Source organism: Myotis daubentonii, chromosome 3 (assembly GCF_963259705.1).
Source record: "Myotis daubentonii chromosome 3, mMyoDau2.1, whole genome shotgun sequence".
Classification (NCBI taxonomy): Eukaryota; Metazoa; Chordata; class Mammalia; order Chiroptera; family Vespertilionidae; genus Myotis; species Myotis daubentonii.
The window spans coordinates 140,571,986-140,586,865 of record NC_081842.1 but is presented as its reverse complement, the minus strand read 5'-3'; the positions used below and the strand labels follow the sequence as shown (position 1 = coordinate 140,586,865).

At 40.1% G+C, this 14,880-nt stretch overlaps 1 protein-coding gene across 1 annotated transcript in view; it reads left to right on the top strand.

The window, feature by feature from the left end:
• The window catches only part of KIF13A (kinesin family member 13A), a 207,269-nt gene that overhangs the window by 1,202 nt on the left and 191,187 nt on the right, over positions 1 to 14,880 (top strand).

The following is a 14,880-nucleotide window of genomic DNA, read 5'->3' as shown; positions in this document are numbered from 1 at the left end:
GCAACCTATTTGCATTTGAAAAGTTGTAACTGTTGGATCCTTATTAATTCTGCTCTATTCCACCCAGCAGTATGGGAAAATGCCCTAAAATAATTTAAATATTTGGCATTTTTCTGGTAAGCCCTTGAGAAGAAAAAGGTTGGAATTCATTCAACATAGCAGTGCATTAGCTTACAAAATATAGGAATGAAAAACCGGGAGATTTGGCAAAATTAATTCCTCTAGAGATCAGTATGGGTTTGTGTTCCTAGTCACCTGTTGACTGATGCGCTACAATTTAGTGATTTTTGCTCTTCAAAGGTTTTCAATGGAGACTCTGAAGTAGGATTTGTTACTTTATTGCCAAAGGAAGCAACTGCCTCCATTCTATAATCATGTGGTGTTCAGGCACAGTTTTGCTAAATATGGGGGAAGCAATTATCAGGATGTAAGGTTTGGTGTTTTGTTTGTTTGTTTGCTTTTTTGTACCAAAGCTAGCAAGTTTGCAAATATTTTGCTACCTAGAGCAGATTGTTATGGTTATAGTAAATAGCTAAGTTATATTTAAAATGTTGTGTTAAATACTTCTAAATGATGGGTGTATCCTTGGGTAATATTTTTAGATACATTTTAAATATAGTATTTTAGATACATGTTTAGCAGTGTAGTTGTACATTTCATGGTTAGTAAGTAAACTCATTGAGTACATGAAAATATCACCACCACCCCCAAACAATATTTTTCTACTGTTTCAGAAAAATTTCTGTTGGGTTAGGTTCTTTAAAGCAGTCTGGGAAACAGGTAGAGTATTCTAACTGCTGTTATGTAGCTGCTGTTTCTCTTTTGGTTCCTTGCACCTGTTCCTTGTCACTCTTAACCATAAGGAATGCTACTGTTAGGTACTGTTTAATGAGATGAAGTTTTATCATTTGTGGTGAGAAATATTTATTTGTGGAATTTGGGTAGTAATTATAACTGTAGACAGTTGATTAGAAATGCTAAATAATCAGTTGATCATTTTTAGGGCTTTCCTGGCCACTGCCATCATTAATCAGGATCTTTTAAGTAAACATTTGTAGGATGCTTTCGGGATTTATCCATCTGCTTGCTTATTGGAATAGCCCCTTCTCTGAAGCTATAAGAATAGCATTGAAATATGGGTGTTCTCTTGTTTTGTCCTTCTGACAGATCTGATTCTTTGAGTGGTAGATGGGCCCTTTCTGTGGGGTTCTGCCTGGGTACCAGTCATTTAATTTACAGACCGACTGAGAGGGGTCAGTCAATGCAACAGTGTTGCTTGTAGGTTAGGATTACTATGTTGCAAGGATGGAGACACCAAATGCATTTTGATTTTCATTATGCAGCTTGGTTTCATGTTTCTCCACCAGGTTTTCCCTTAAAGCAACAGTGCATTTAAAAATAGAAACAATTCCTCCCTTGGGCTCTGGGTTGATTAATTGCGATAGTGCTTCACGTTATGTTTACAATTTATTTCTATCATTTGTTTTGGGATAGTGCTCAGGGAAAGGCAAAAATATTATCTTTCTTACCTAGAAGTCCAAGGTTTGACGACTTAGAAGTACTTAAAGTAAATTTGGCAAAGCTGTATCAAATTGAGAAGTGCCATTTTCCTGAAAATTGCAAGAAATTATTAATGTATTAGTCATAAATAGAAATTTCAAGTTACTGGGTGAAAGTTTTGAATCCTACCAGTAAAACAAGTGAGAGGGCATTGATTTCCAGGAAAAGAAACAGACGGGCTTAGCTTTCATAATTTTCCCACTTTATGGAATCAAAGCCAAGACTACATGGTGAGGGCAAAGATCACAGGGCTTCTGAGGTTAAAATGTTTTGTTTTGGTCCTGATACTCTAAGGTTATAATATACTGCAGAGGTCCAGAGGTCCAGAGTAATGGTTGATGTGTATACATACCATTGCTGTTCTGAAACATTAAGACATACGAATTGGTTTCATTTTTTTTTTTTTTTTACATTTTATTGATTTTTTACAGAGAGGAAGAGAGAGGGACAGAGAGTTAGAAACATTGATTAGCTGCCTCCTGCACACCTACTGGGGATGTGCCGCAACCAAGGTACATGCCCTTGACCGGATCGAACCTGGGACCTTTCAGTCCGCAGGCCAACGCTCTATCCACTGAGCCAAACCAGTCAGGGCTGAATTGGTTTCTTAAAATGCAGTTGTATTACTATGCAGGAGACATATGACACCATACTTGGCACAGGAGATCCAAAGGTAACTATAGGCCCAGTAACTGTGGGCCTGACAGAGGGTCTCACCTTTGAGAGATGGGGGGAAACATTAAAAAAACAATGTGGTAGTTTATGTAGACTATACTTTTGCCCTTGCATGCACTGTATTATTTGCAAATCACCTATTTCCTCTTCAGCCTCCTCATTGAGCCTGTGAGCTCCCTGAAGGCAACTATCTTGTCCTACTTACCTTTGTGACCCGTGCCCCTAAGCAGCACCTGGCTCAAAGCAGGTGCTCAGCAAACACCTGTGCCGCGTAGGTTCCCAGTGTGGTGGAGCACTGAGGAGGGGCTATGGGAGCGACCCAGGGTCTGGCACCCTGTAAAGACAGGCGGCATTTATGCTGGCCATGTGGGTGCTAATAGTGTAGCAAGGACAGGAAAAAGTCCTTGTCAGATAAAGTTAGAACATACCTTCTTCTGGGCAATTGTGTACACACACACACACACACACACACACACCAGTTCAGTTCAGGAAGGGGGAGTAGAATGAGAACCCCTAATTTGCCAAAATGGGTTATAGTTAAAAAATCAAAGTGTAAAGAGACATATGATGAAAAGCCTTCCTTTCACCCTTGCTGTCACTCCTACTCTTCCCATCCCCTCACCTCTCAAAAATAGATAACCGCAGTCATTTATTTTTCATGCATATTTTCAGATACACACTTATCTATTGTTTATATGTATTTTAATAAATATTATGTGTATATATGTATATATGCAGGTTTGGGCAAAGGTATGTTTACAGTTTGATTGTGAAACACTTCATTCTTGTATTATTTATTATTGTATTATTTATCATATAACCAACTGTAAACCTACTTTTCAACCACCATATATATATATATATATATATTTTTATTTTTTAAAAAATGTATTTTATTGATTTTTTACAGAGAGGAAGGGAGAAGGATAGAGAGTTAGAAACATCGATGAGAGAGAAACATCAATCAGCTGCCTCCTGCACACCTCCTACTGGAGATGTGCCCGCAACCAAGGTACATGCCCTTGACCGGAATCGAACCTGGGACTTTTCAGTCCGCAGGCCGACGCTCTATCCACTGAGCCAAACCAGTTAGGGCTATATATATATTTCATTAAAAATTTTTTTTCAATCACTATCTGAGGATATGTTCTTTTAAAAATTGATTTGAGAGAGAGGGGAAGGAGAGAAGGAGGAAGGGGGAGACAGAGAGAGAGAGAGAGAGAGAGAGTGCAAAAGAGAGAAAGAAACATCGATGTGAGAGAGAAACATTGATCGGCTGCTCCTGTATGCTCCCCAACTGGGAATTGAGCCTGCAACTTGGGTATGTGCCCTAACTGGGAATCAAACCCACAACCTTTGGTTTATGGGATGACACTCCAACCAACTGAGACACAGCAGCCAGGGCCCTACCCTGTGTATTTAAATCAGTATACATAGTTGACAGTATAAAGTAGGTCTATAATTTATAAAGGCTATGATAAAAAAAAATAATAATTCTTTTCATTTCTTTCCCCAGAGGCAGCCACATATAGCAATTTTAGCTCATTCTTTTGGAATTTCCCTCCATATTTCTGAGTAACATGCTGGTAGTGCTAGTGTTTGATTTCTCTCTTTGTTCTCTTTCTATGTGCTGTCCCCAGCCCACCCCAAATTCTTTCTATTCCCCATTTTCCCAATATAGTAATTTTGGTTGCATCAGTACTTAGTGTTTACATTATTTATATGACCAAATAGAACACTGTTTATAGTTGAACCATGTACTCTTCTGTGGTCTCTTTTCCTATCTCTTTTCTATACAGAACTTTTTGTTTTCCCTGGAGTTAACAATTATTTCTATTTTTTCCCTTTCCTTTAATTTGCTGCTTTTTCTATGTACTTATTCTTAATTCAGCATTTACATTATCTGCCCCTTGCCTCATTTCAGGACATTCAAACATATCAGGTACTCTCTTGATTTCATCTTCTTAGAAACATTTCTCCTTGACCCTTCTTACATGCTCCTTTATGAACTGATGGCCTTCTCTGCCTGGTTTAGCCACCTTCCTGAGGTTTCTGTCACATCATTCTGAGGATTCCCCTTACCTGTTTTCTCTGTGGAATGTCTTGTTTTTCTGTTTCCCTTTAATTTCTTGGTTTTCTGCCTCAGTTTTATAGAGCACATCCTTTACTATTTTCCTGAGAAAGGGTGCTGAGGAGGTAAAGTGTTTTTAAAACCATGAAAATATCTTTGTTCTACCCACCCACCTCATTGACAGTTTGGATGGGTATCAAATTAAAGATGTTGGTTGCCCTAATGTCTTTTACCTTCCGGTGTTTCTGTTGAAAAGTCCAAAGCTATTTGGATTTCTAAACCTTAGTGTGTAACCTAGGTTTTCCCTCTCTGAATCTTGTGGAATGTTCTCTACACCGCCCCCCCCCCCCCCCCCCCCGCCCCACACACACACCTATTTGTATGTGAAATCACCATAATGGGCCTTTTTGTCCTGGAAACTCATGTTCTTTGGTTCTTAAAAAAAAATTAAAAATCTTAAATTCACCTGTTTATTCATTCTGTGTCTCCCCCTTCCCTCCTCCGCCACCCCCGCCCCCATACTTATTTCGATATGGAGTTAGTTTCCTGAACTGGTCATCTAATTACTTTTTTTTCCCCTACTTTTCATCTCTTTTTTTTGTTCTACCTTCTGGGAAATTTCCTCCACTTATCTTTCAACCTTTATGTTTAATTTTTCTTTTTCTGCGACCATGTTTTTAATTTTCAAAGAGCTCTTTTTTTGGTCTTAAATTAAAAAAAATAGTATCCTATTCTTGTTCCTTGGTTGTGGTATTTTTGCCTCTTTCTGAGGACATTAATGATAGACTCCCCTATGTAGTTCACCCCTCTGCCTGCCCATAATGCATTGTTTTGTTTGTGTTGGTCTCTGTCTTTAATGTTAAGGATCTATCTCAGGTGTAGCTGTATTCAGTTGATTCTAGGTTTCTCCGGGGAAAGACTATGATTTATTTTTGTGTTCTCAGTGCCTAGATTCAAGAATGCCCAGCATACAGAAAGTATTTTGTATATGATCTTTGCTATTAATTTTTTTATTTCTATTAGAAGATTCTATCAAATTCCCTTTTTATTTAACTTTCAGCAATAGAAATAAAAATAGTGATTCTCTTTAGAGCAAATGTAAATGCTAGAATTGAAGGTGGTAGCTGCCCCAGACAGCTCTCAATTCATGAAGATAATTACTTCTAGTCAGTACAGAAAGTTGGAAGATTTTGAAAAAATCCTATTTTTGTGTCACTATTGCAAATATCTTAGTTCAGAAATTTTTAATTAAAAATGTATATATATGTTGGGCTGGGAAAATTTTTCAAAATGCTATCAAACTGACCAGTTTATTATCTTATCACTTAATTTGTCTTCGTCTCACAAAATCTAGTTAGTGATAAATGTATAACTTGGATTGTTTCTAATTTTCAACAAAATTGCACATGCCATGTACATGCCAAACTTTTTCATACTCCTTTGCTAATTGAAAGGCATTTCTTATCAAACAAGCTTGCTAATATGAAAACATATCTTTGAAATTTTATGACAACATAAACTATTCTCTTTCATTATAATGAAGTTAAAAGTTGATAATTTTCAGATATAAGTATGAGCTAGGTCATGGGAAAAAAATATTTTGTATGGGCAGTAGCAAAAGCAGTGGTTTTCTCAGTTGAGTGTGCATAGAATCATCTGGAGAGTCCCACCCCAAAAGGTTCTGTCCAGCAGGACTGGTGTGTGGCTTGAGAATTTGCATTTCTAACAAATTCCCAGGTGATGCTGTTAGCTCAGAACTACGCTTTGAGTGCCACTGGTCTAGACCAGACTGTCCAATAGCATTTTCTATGTGATGGAAATGTTCTGTATATCTCCTGTTCAGTACAGTAGCCACTAACCATATGTGAGTATTAAGCACTTGAAATGTGGCTAATGTAATCAAAGAACTGAATTTTAAATTTAATTTTCATTAATTTAAATAGCTACATATGACAGGTGGCTACTGCATTGGACAGCATAGGCCTAAAGATGATTCTCAACCATGGTTGCGCATTAGAATTACCTGGGGTGCTTTAAAAATAGATGCCTGGGTCCCCCCTGCTCCCAGAGATTCTGGCTTAATTGGGCTACAGTGCAACTTTGATGTTGGGATTTTTAAGTACTTCCCATGTGTCCCAGTTACTATTGTTGCTACACAGATTACCCCAAAACTTAGTGGTTTAAAACAACCACCTTCTTATGTCATGGATTCTGTGGGTCAGGGATTTGGACAGAGCAAAGTAGTTTGCCGGGAGCCGGTCCATCCTTGCTGTTTCAAGGGACCTGGCATATATGGCATACGGTTCTTAATATGTTTGCTCACCTTCTTGGCGCTGTGTTTTAACCAAGGTCACCTCTCCGAGAAAGGTTGAATCCCCAGGTAGGGATTTTCCTCTGAAGTTAGGGAGGGAATAAAACCCCTCAACTAAGTGCCAGGCGGGTAATTAATCACTTTAACTACGAACAATCATGCTTAAGCTACATAATCTTTACTCCCTGGAATGGAGATAAGAAACGCCCTAACCTTTGTAATAGAGATTGATAGGATTGAATCAACTGGTATAAATACAGATGTAACTAGACAGCAGAACACAGAACTCAGGTGACAGAATTCAGAAGACAGAACCTACACGGAGCCTGGAGACAGAAGAACTTCGCTGGAGAGAACATGGCAATAGATCCTGGACTGAACCTGACTATAGAACATGGCAAGAGAACCTGACTAGAACCTGGTGACCAAACCTGGCTGGAGATCTCAGACAGAACCTGGCTGGAGAACCTAGCGAGAGAACATGGCCACAGAATCTGGCTGGAGATCCGAAGCAGAACCTCTCTGGAGATCCAGACCAGAACTTGGCTGGAGATCCTGGCTGGAGATCCTGGCTAGGCTGCTGATCAACTGAACACTGTCTCCGTGTCATTCCTTCTTCGCCGACTCCGTCCACACCTTTGGGGACCCCTGGACCCGCTGGGGCTAGACCCCGGCAGTAGTTATGACGTATCTCATCTCCGTAATGTCTAGGGCCTCATCTGTGATGACTAGAAATCTGGGGGTGTAGTCATTTAAAGGCTTGACCAGGTTGAATGGCCACGGTGACTGTCTCACATGGTTGGCACTTGATTCTCATGTGTAGCCAAGGTTGAAAACCGCTGGTCTCATGTAATAAACCAGGTTTTAATGCCCACTTTCACAAGTTGTTGTTTGGTTTATTTTACCATTTGATTGTGATCATGTATGCAAATCCTCAGATCCACTAACTTTCTCAAAATTAATGTTTGAGAGCCTCATAAAATCAGCCTAAATTTTTACCTCATTAAAGGCAATTTGTGGAACTTCAACAGGGTCTTCCTGTGTTAAGGGTGTGTATTGTTGTGAAGGTAACGCCTCTGAACGCTAAATAAATTCTCTCCCATTTCTAGAAAAAAGCCTCTTTCTCTTTGCCAGGTGCATTTAATCATAAAGCTTTTCCTTAGTTGTTTGTACTTGAATATCAGCAGAGAGGAAAGGAATTACCTAAATTGTGTAGATGCAGGGGACTTGCCTATTCCTTCACCTGATACTGACGTCTTACTTCCCAGTGGCCTGTGGACCACAGTTCCCTGTGCTAGCCCTTAAACTGTGTGGTGATACCAACCTCAGCTCCTGTATCCCTCCTATGTAGATGATCAGCATGACACGATGAAGTGGGTAGGAAGAATGTGTGCCTTCTGGTCTGCCTCTGTCCTGGTCTATATCCTTGAGCTAGCCACAATCCTTTTCCATCGGAGTTTCCTCTGTAATATTGAGAGCTACACTAGATCATCTGGTTTTCTTAGGCTCTGAAGTTCAGATTCATCCCAACTGTACTTAACTATAGAGTCAAATAGAATAAATAGGTACAATTTATAGAGGCTGAAATGGGTTGCCTTGTAATTGACTTCTTGTCAGAGGGTTGGGAAAGCTGCGGAGGACAGGGTCACTGTTCTCGGCAGGCTCAGTTTGCCTGCAGTAGCTGATGAGAGAACTGAAGGTGTCAAGTGAAATAAGACAGCCACCAGCTCCAGATACCCGAGGTCGTTATCAGCTAGCTAGGAGCCTGGGTCCTTAGACATTTTACATGCCTCCTTCCTTCACTGGGACAGCAGCTTCCACATGTGGCTGTGGGGCCTTGTGAACTTTTAAATTAGTTTTCATCATGTACAGTTGTGTTCTTTCAGGACCCAGTGAGTTTTAAGCTGTTCTTGCAGGCATACAGCTGTTTTATGCAATAAGTATGTATGCATGGGGGGTGGAGAAATGACATTTCCAGAGCCGTTAGCTTAAAGCTTCCTGGCACCGCTTATTTGTTTCTGAGCATTCTGTTACAACTCGACCAAACTATGGTCAATCCCCAGTATTTCTGATCTTTGGTGGTGAGCCAACTCTGGTGTGTGTGTGTGTGTGTGCGTGTGTCCGTCCCTCTGGTTTGTGCCTTTTACCCTTTCTTTTGAAAGCAGAGTGGAGTTGTGGATTATGTGGGGTCCTTCAGAGTCTGTTCTGTAGGTGTGATGAGCTTCGGTGCTGCCAGAACAGGCATGAGGACAGCCTCTGGTTGCAGTTCCTTTAAGGGAAGAAGTTTGGAGCCTTGTTTTTTTAAGACAGGGAACAGGAAGGAAGCCTTTGAGTTAAAGGAAGCTTTTCCCTTTACTGTTGGCTCTTTGTGTTGTCTTGAGGAGACACTCCCTAGATTGTTACACCCACCATGAAGGACCACAAATATCCATGTATCTCCAGCTGGGAGCCTCAGAAGAAAATCAGGAAGGGCAGACAGTGGTGAACTGCACAGGCGGTCTGTTGTGAGTGTGGGGCAGATTATCCCCAATTTTGGGAAGGCCTTATCCATGCAGTTCGAAGGCCAAACTCACATGTAGTTTGTTGATCAGATTAACAAGCCTTTAAATATACTTCCATTCTGTGATTTAATGAAACAAGCCCTCAGAATTCATGCTTCGTGTGTGAGCATATCTATTATCCCAGCTAAGCAGAGGCTGTGTAAAAGGCTTTCAGCTGAACTTGCAGTTGTAACTGCCCTTTTTAAAATTGGATAACAAACTGTTAGGGTGTTTTGTTTACTGTTGGCTCTTTGTGTTGTTTTGTGTTTTCTATCCGTAACTACTTCTATTTTTATAGTTAATTAAAGCTTAGTATTTGCCACACAAATTGTAACAGGGATGGTTACATGATTACATTGAGAAAGATCCTTAAAATTACTTGTTTCGCTTGGGTAATGTTTTAAAAGTAGGGAGGAGCGTGGTAGGGGAAGCTTATCAAGATAATGGTGTTAAATTTGAGCAGCCTTATCCAGTTTTAAACATCTGCTTTTTTGATCTAGAGTTACAGTACAAATAGGTAACATTAGCATGGTAATACCACTTTAAGTTTTTCTGAAGCCTTGAAGTGTTGCTGGCTTTGATAGTTAGAACTATATTGCTCTCTTGAGGATGACAGCTTAGTCTGCATTTTTTTGATGAATTATTCAGTGGAAATAATTTTCCAAAATTGTTGATCTACTGTGTTCTTAAGGGACTTAAAAAAAAAAGTTCTTTAGGCAGGTTATTAACTAGTTTTTTCCCAAGGGTGACTTACTCTTCTTCTTGCCCATTGATTGGTTCCTAGAGTTGAGAACCAAAATTTTAAAAGCCAGTAGAACAAAAAAAATTGGATAAACAGAGTTTCTAACTTCTTTTAAATATGCTGAGAAGCACACTACAACAAAAACACCATTGTATCTTGATACTGCATTTAATACAGGACAACAGAAGGAAAGGCATATTTAGAATTTAAACATTGCGTACATTTAGTTTTGCAAAAAATTCACCACATTGTTAATTTTATCCTTTGCTGGAAACTAATGGACATACCATTACAGGGGATGCCTGGACTATGATGTACAGTTGGATGTCCCCGGTGCCTATGATGTCTAATTGGACATCAACTATTAGAGTTTTTGAGCTTCTTAGACTCCTTTGGTCCTTAAGGTCCAAGTGGTTAAAGGATTTTTTTCTTTTAAAAGGCAAATAGCGTTGTTCTTATTTGGTGTATAATTGACTTTGTTAAATGGAAGGGTACATCTTTGCTTTTGTAGTGTGATATATTGAATTAACCTCACGAATCTATTTAACAGCCTAAATAAGCTTTACATTTTCATTATTTTGAATTTCCTTGTAGCTTAGCCAGAGCTTTTACTCTCAAGTAAGAAAATCTTTTATTTGCCTTTTACAGTGTTTCTGTGGCCATCAATTGGCTGTGAATTACTAGTTTTGTAAAACACTACAGGTATTGTGACAGAACAGTGTAGTAGCCAAGAGCCACTGAGTGGACTTTGGAGGCAAACTGCTCTTGTTTAAAACGGACTGTGCTGTGAAATGTGGACAAGTCCCTTAACCCTTGTGTTTTGCTTCTTTATCTGTAAAGTGGGAATAATAAAAGTTCAGACCTCATGGGTTAGGGCAGGGGTGGGCAAACTTTTTGACTCGAGGGCCACAATGGGTTCTTAAACTGGACCGGAGGGCCGGAACAAAAGCATGGATGGTGTGTTTGTGTGAACTAATATAAATTCAAAGTAGACATCATTACATAAAAGGGTACGGTCTTTTTTTTTTTTTTAGTTTTATTCATTTCAAACGGGCCGGATCGGCCCGCGGGCCGTAGTTTGCCCACGGCTGGGTTAGGGTGTACATAGCATACACTAATCATGGATAATTTAATTCTTTTTATTACCATGGAACTCTTAAGCTCATTTACCTTAATGCCTAAAAAGAGCAATTAAAGAAGGAAGTCTCAAAATTCTAACTTTTAAGTGTTAAGAATTTTCTGATTACTTTTGATTTAAAGACCACCTTTATGATGTCAAATTAAGTACTTCACTGTCTCAACTGACAGAACACAGGAGCACAGCTTCGCTGAGCTGGACATAATGATCATTTTTGTCGAGAAGAAAATTCTATAACAAATGTTCACCAGTTTCTGGTCATTTGGCAGTCGTTCCTTTAGGTGAAGAATTTTTGTCAAGAAATTGTATATGGAATACCTGTGAGAAGTAATTATTCTTGACAAAACATTGCCATGTTTTTAAAAGTGTGTGTGCAAAGAAGGGGGGCTGGTAATGGGAGGGTGCAGCAGAGCTGTGGAATAATAGCTGAAGGGGGAAACTACTGCAAATAGCCTGCCTGGAATTTCACCCATTGTCGCACTAGCTAACCTGAGGGCTTGTTGATGGGTCATAGCGATGGGCTCCAAGTCCAATTCTAGAACTTCACCTCTGTTCTAGTTGGTGGGTGCTGGTCTCCTTTGCTACCCTAGACACAGTACATTCTCAGTAAATGTTTGTTGTGTTTAATTAAATTTCTAATGATTGGATATGTGGTTATGAGGCTTTAGTTAGTATAGGACAGGGATGGGCAATCTTTTTGTGAGTGCGTGCCAAAACCAGCAAAATCTCTGACTCAAAATTCTTCTGAGTGCCAACCCTAATTTTTTGAGAACAAGTTACGCCTACTTGATATCCCTTAAGATGTACGTATGTGAAGAACCTTGAAGAAATAATAAAATTCATTCGAGTGACAAAAACACAGTATATGATGATGAAAAATACATTTATTTTTTAATGTATACATGTACACTGATAGTCCGACAGAAAACTTTATGACTCTGTTTGATATTATCAGTGGGACTTTTGCTGCTGCATCGCTGGTGACAGAGATTTTACATCAGGTTTATATTTCGTGACCTTCAGAGATATGCACGAGCTACTACTTTCATCCATCAGGCTACTCCTATTACGAGACTTAACAAAATTCATCACTGAGAACAAAGATTCACAATTGTAAATGGAAGATTATAAGAGAGGGTTTCACGTGCCAGCAAAAGTTACTAGCGTGCCATGTTTGGCACGTGTGCCAGGGGTTGCCCACCCCTGGTATAGGGAATCAGGTGGATGGTACTACCTAATCATAAACTGACTTCTGAGAAAATGACTGTGTGAAGCTACGAAAACATTGCGTTCAGTAACATTGGGTTGCTATACTTCATTTTTTCTTCCTGAGGCAACTGACTTTATTATCCCAGCCCCCAGGCTGGTAACTCTTGTTCTGCTTACCATATTGCAAAGGTGGACTCAGGGCCTCTCCATTAAAAATTCAAAACAGATAAACATTTTTACTTGTATATCTGGTTCCCTGGCACCCTTTCCTTAAGTGAATATATTTTACCCCTGAACTCTCTTTTATTTACTTATTTTTGATAATCTTTTTTATTTTTGGTATTCTTTTCCTTTCACACTAAGATTTGAAAAATATATTTAGGCTATTTCATAGAAACATTCTAGTTTCCTTTAAATTTACTATTTCTTTCTTTTCCATTGATTTTTAAAGAGAGTGGAAGGGAGAGGGAGACACGGAGAGAGAGAAACGTTGATGTGAGAGAGACATATCAATTGGTTGCCTCCCGAACGTGCCCCGACCAGGGCTGCGAATCAGACCTGCCACTGTGGTAAGTGCCTTGACTGGAGTTGAACCCAGGACCCTTCAAGCTGCAGGCCCGATGCTCTATCCACTGAGCCAATCTGGCGAGGTCTCCTTTCTTTCTTTCTTTCTTTCTTTCTTTCTTTCTTTCTTTCTTTCTTTCTTTCTTTCTTTCTATCTATCTATCTATCTATCTATCTATCTATCTATCTATCTTATTGATCAGAGAGGAAGGGGCGGAGAGAGAGAGAGAGATAGAAACATCAATGATGAGAATCATTGATTGGCTGCCTCCTGCATGCCCCCTACTGGTGATTGAGGCCGCAACCCCGGCATATGCCCTTGACCGGAATTGAACCCAAGACTCTTAAGTCTGCTGGCTGACACTATATACTGGGCTATACCCTATACACAACCACTAGGGCCACTATTGATTTTCTTAAAGTCTTTTTCAAGAGATATATCAAGCAAACTTAGATGCATGCATATTTATGGTATTTTTATAAATGAAAGATGCGTGCCCTCTCAGAAATTTTGACCCATTTATCCATTTTTGTGTGTGTTTTTATGCAGAAATACACTAAAACTAAAGAGGAAAACAAAACATTTTGATATGCTAAATACTTTGTAGGTGTACATGAATGAACATGAAGTGTGTGCGGCGCTTTTCTTTTTTTTCTCTGCACATAAAACACCTCTGCCAACATCCACAGCCTGCGGCCTCGTACGTGGGGAAAGTATAGGCCTGTATTTCTCCTGTTGCCTCTCCCCGCTCTCAGCTGTGCTCTCAGAGTTTGCTGCTTTGCCCCTTGTTCCAGCCCTGGAAGCACAGAACAGGATGGGCCGGTGGAGAAGAGGGGAATTATGGGAAGGGAACAGGCCTGGCCCCTGAGCACCAGCATCCTCACTGCCCCGCCTCTCCCCGCACCCCCCACCCCCAGCAGCCTTGGAGTCAGTGGTAGGGCTAGATTGGGGGTTGGGGGGGATCGGGTGAATATTTTTAAATGTCTGAGGTATGTACTAGACATCTTCAGCTTTAAATTGGAAAGATAAAGCCTTTTACTTGATTAGCCAGTCTTCGTGATTAGACAGCTATTGCTCCGTGTGTACCCGATCCTGTGGGAAAGTGTTATTCCAGCTCTGACACTGAGGGCAGAGGAACATTTTAATTTCAGGATTCTGAGAGGATCGAATGGAGACTTGAAAGTAACTAGATTTCAGATCGGTTATATGCTCATAACAATTTGCCGGCTTCAATGACCAGGTTTTTGGTTTAAAAAAATTAATTTTAATGGTCTTTGACGTAAATGCCTGGATCCTGGCTAGCCCCGACTGTGGGTGTTAGTAACAAGGAACTTCTCCCTGAGCCTCTTATTCAGTGAATTCTTTCTAGGGACTCGGTGATAGGCTCTGGTTAGAGTGCTGAGCAGAAACAGGTTTTAGCCACTGACAAGCCATGAATCCTTCCTCCTTATTCTGGTGCCCTTCCTCCATTCGCGTGGCCAAAGCCTGCTGCCCTGAATAAAGACTAACAGAAGTGCTCAGAAGGCTGGCGCGTTCACGGGTGTGTGCCTGCGATGGGCTGCTGTGAAAATGTAAGCACGTTGGTGTTTTTTCTCCCTGCTAGTTCTATATTTTATCTACTTTATATTATAAAAGAGCTAACAGAACTTTTACTATACATAGAATATTAAAGGTAGGTGGCCAATCAAAATTAATAATCTTGTTTTTACTTTTTTATTGAATTTACAGGGGTGACCTTGGTTAATAAAATTTTACAGGTGTCAGGTGTACAGTTCTATACCACATCGTCTGTGTATTGTATGTTCACCACCCTGCAGGTTGGCTCTTCGTCCGCTTTAGAGTTGGACAAGTAGGAGAGATGTGGTATTTGGGGGAGGACTGAAAACTCCTGCTGGAAGTTGAACATGTGGAAACTTAAACCAAAGCTACCGTTTTCAACAGCATCTCCTCCTCCATTTCACCAAGCCCTGGAGTAGAGTAAGGCAGTTTTAGAGGGATTTTGTTTCTTGCCGTGTTTGCAGTGCAGGATGCCTGCAGGCCGGAGCCTCGCAGTCCTTGCCTCACTGCTG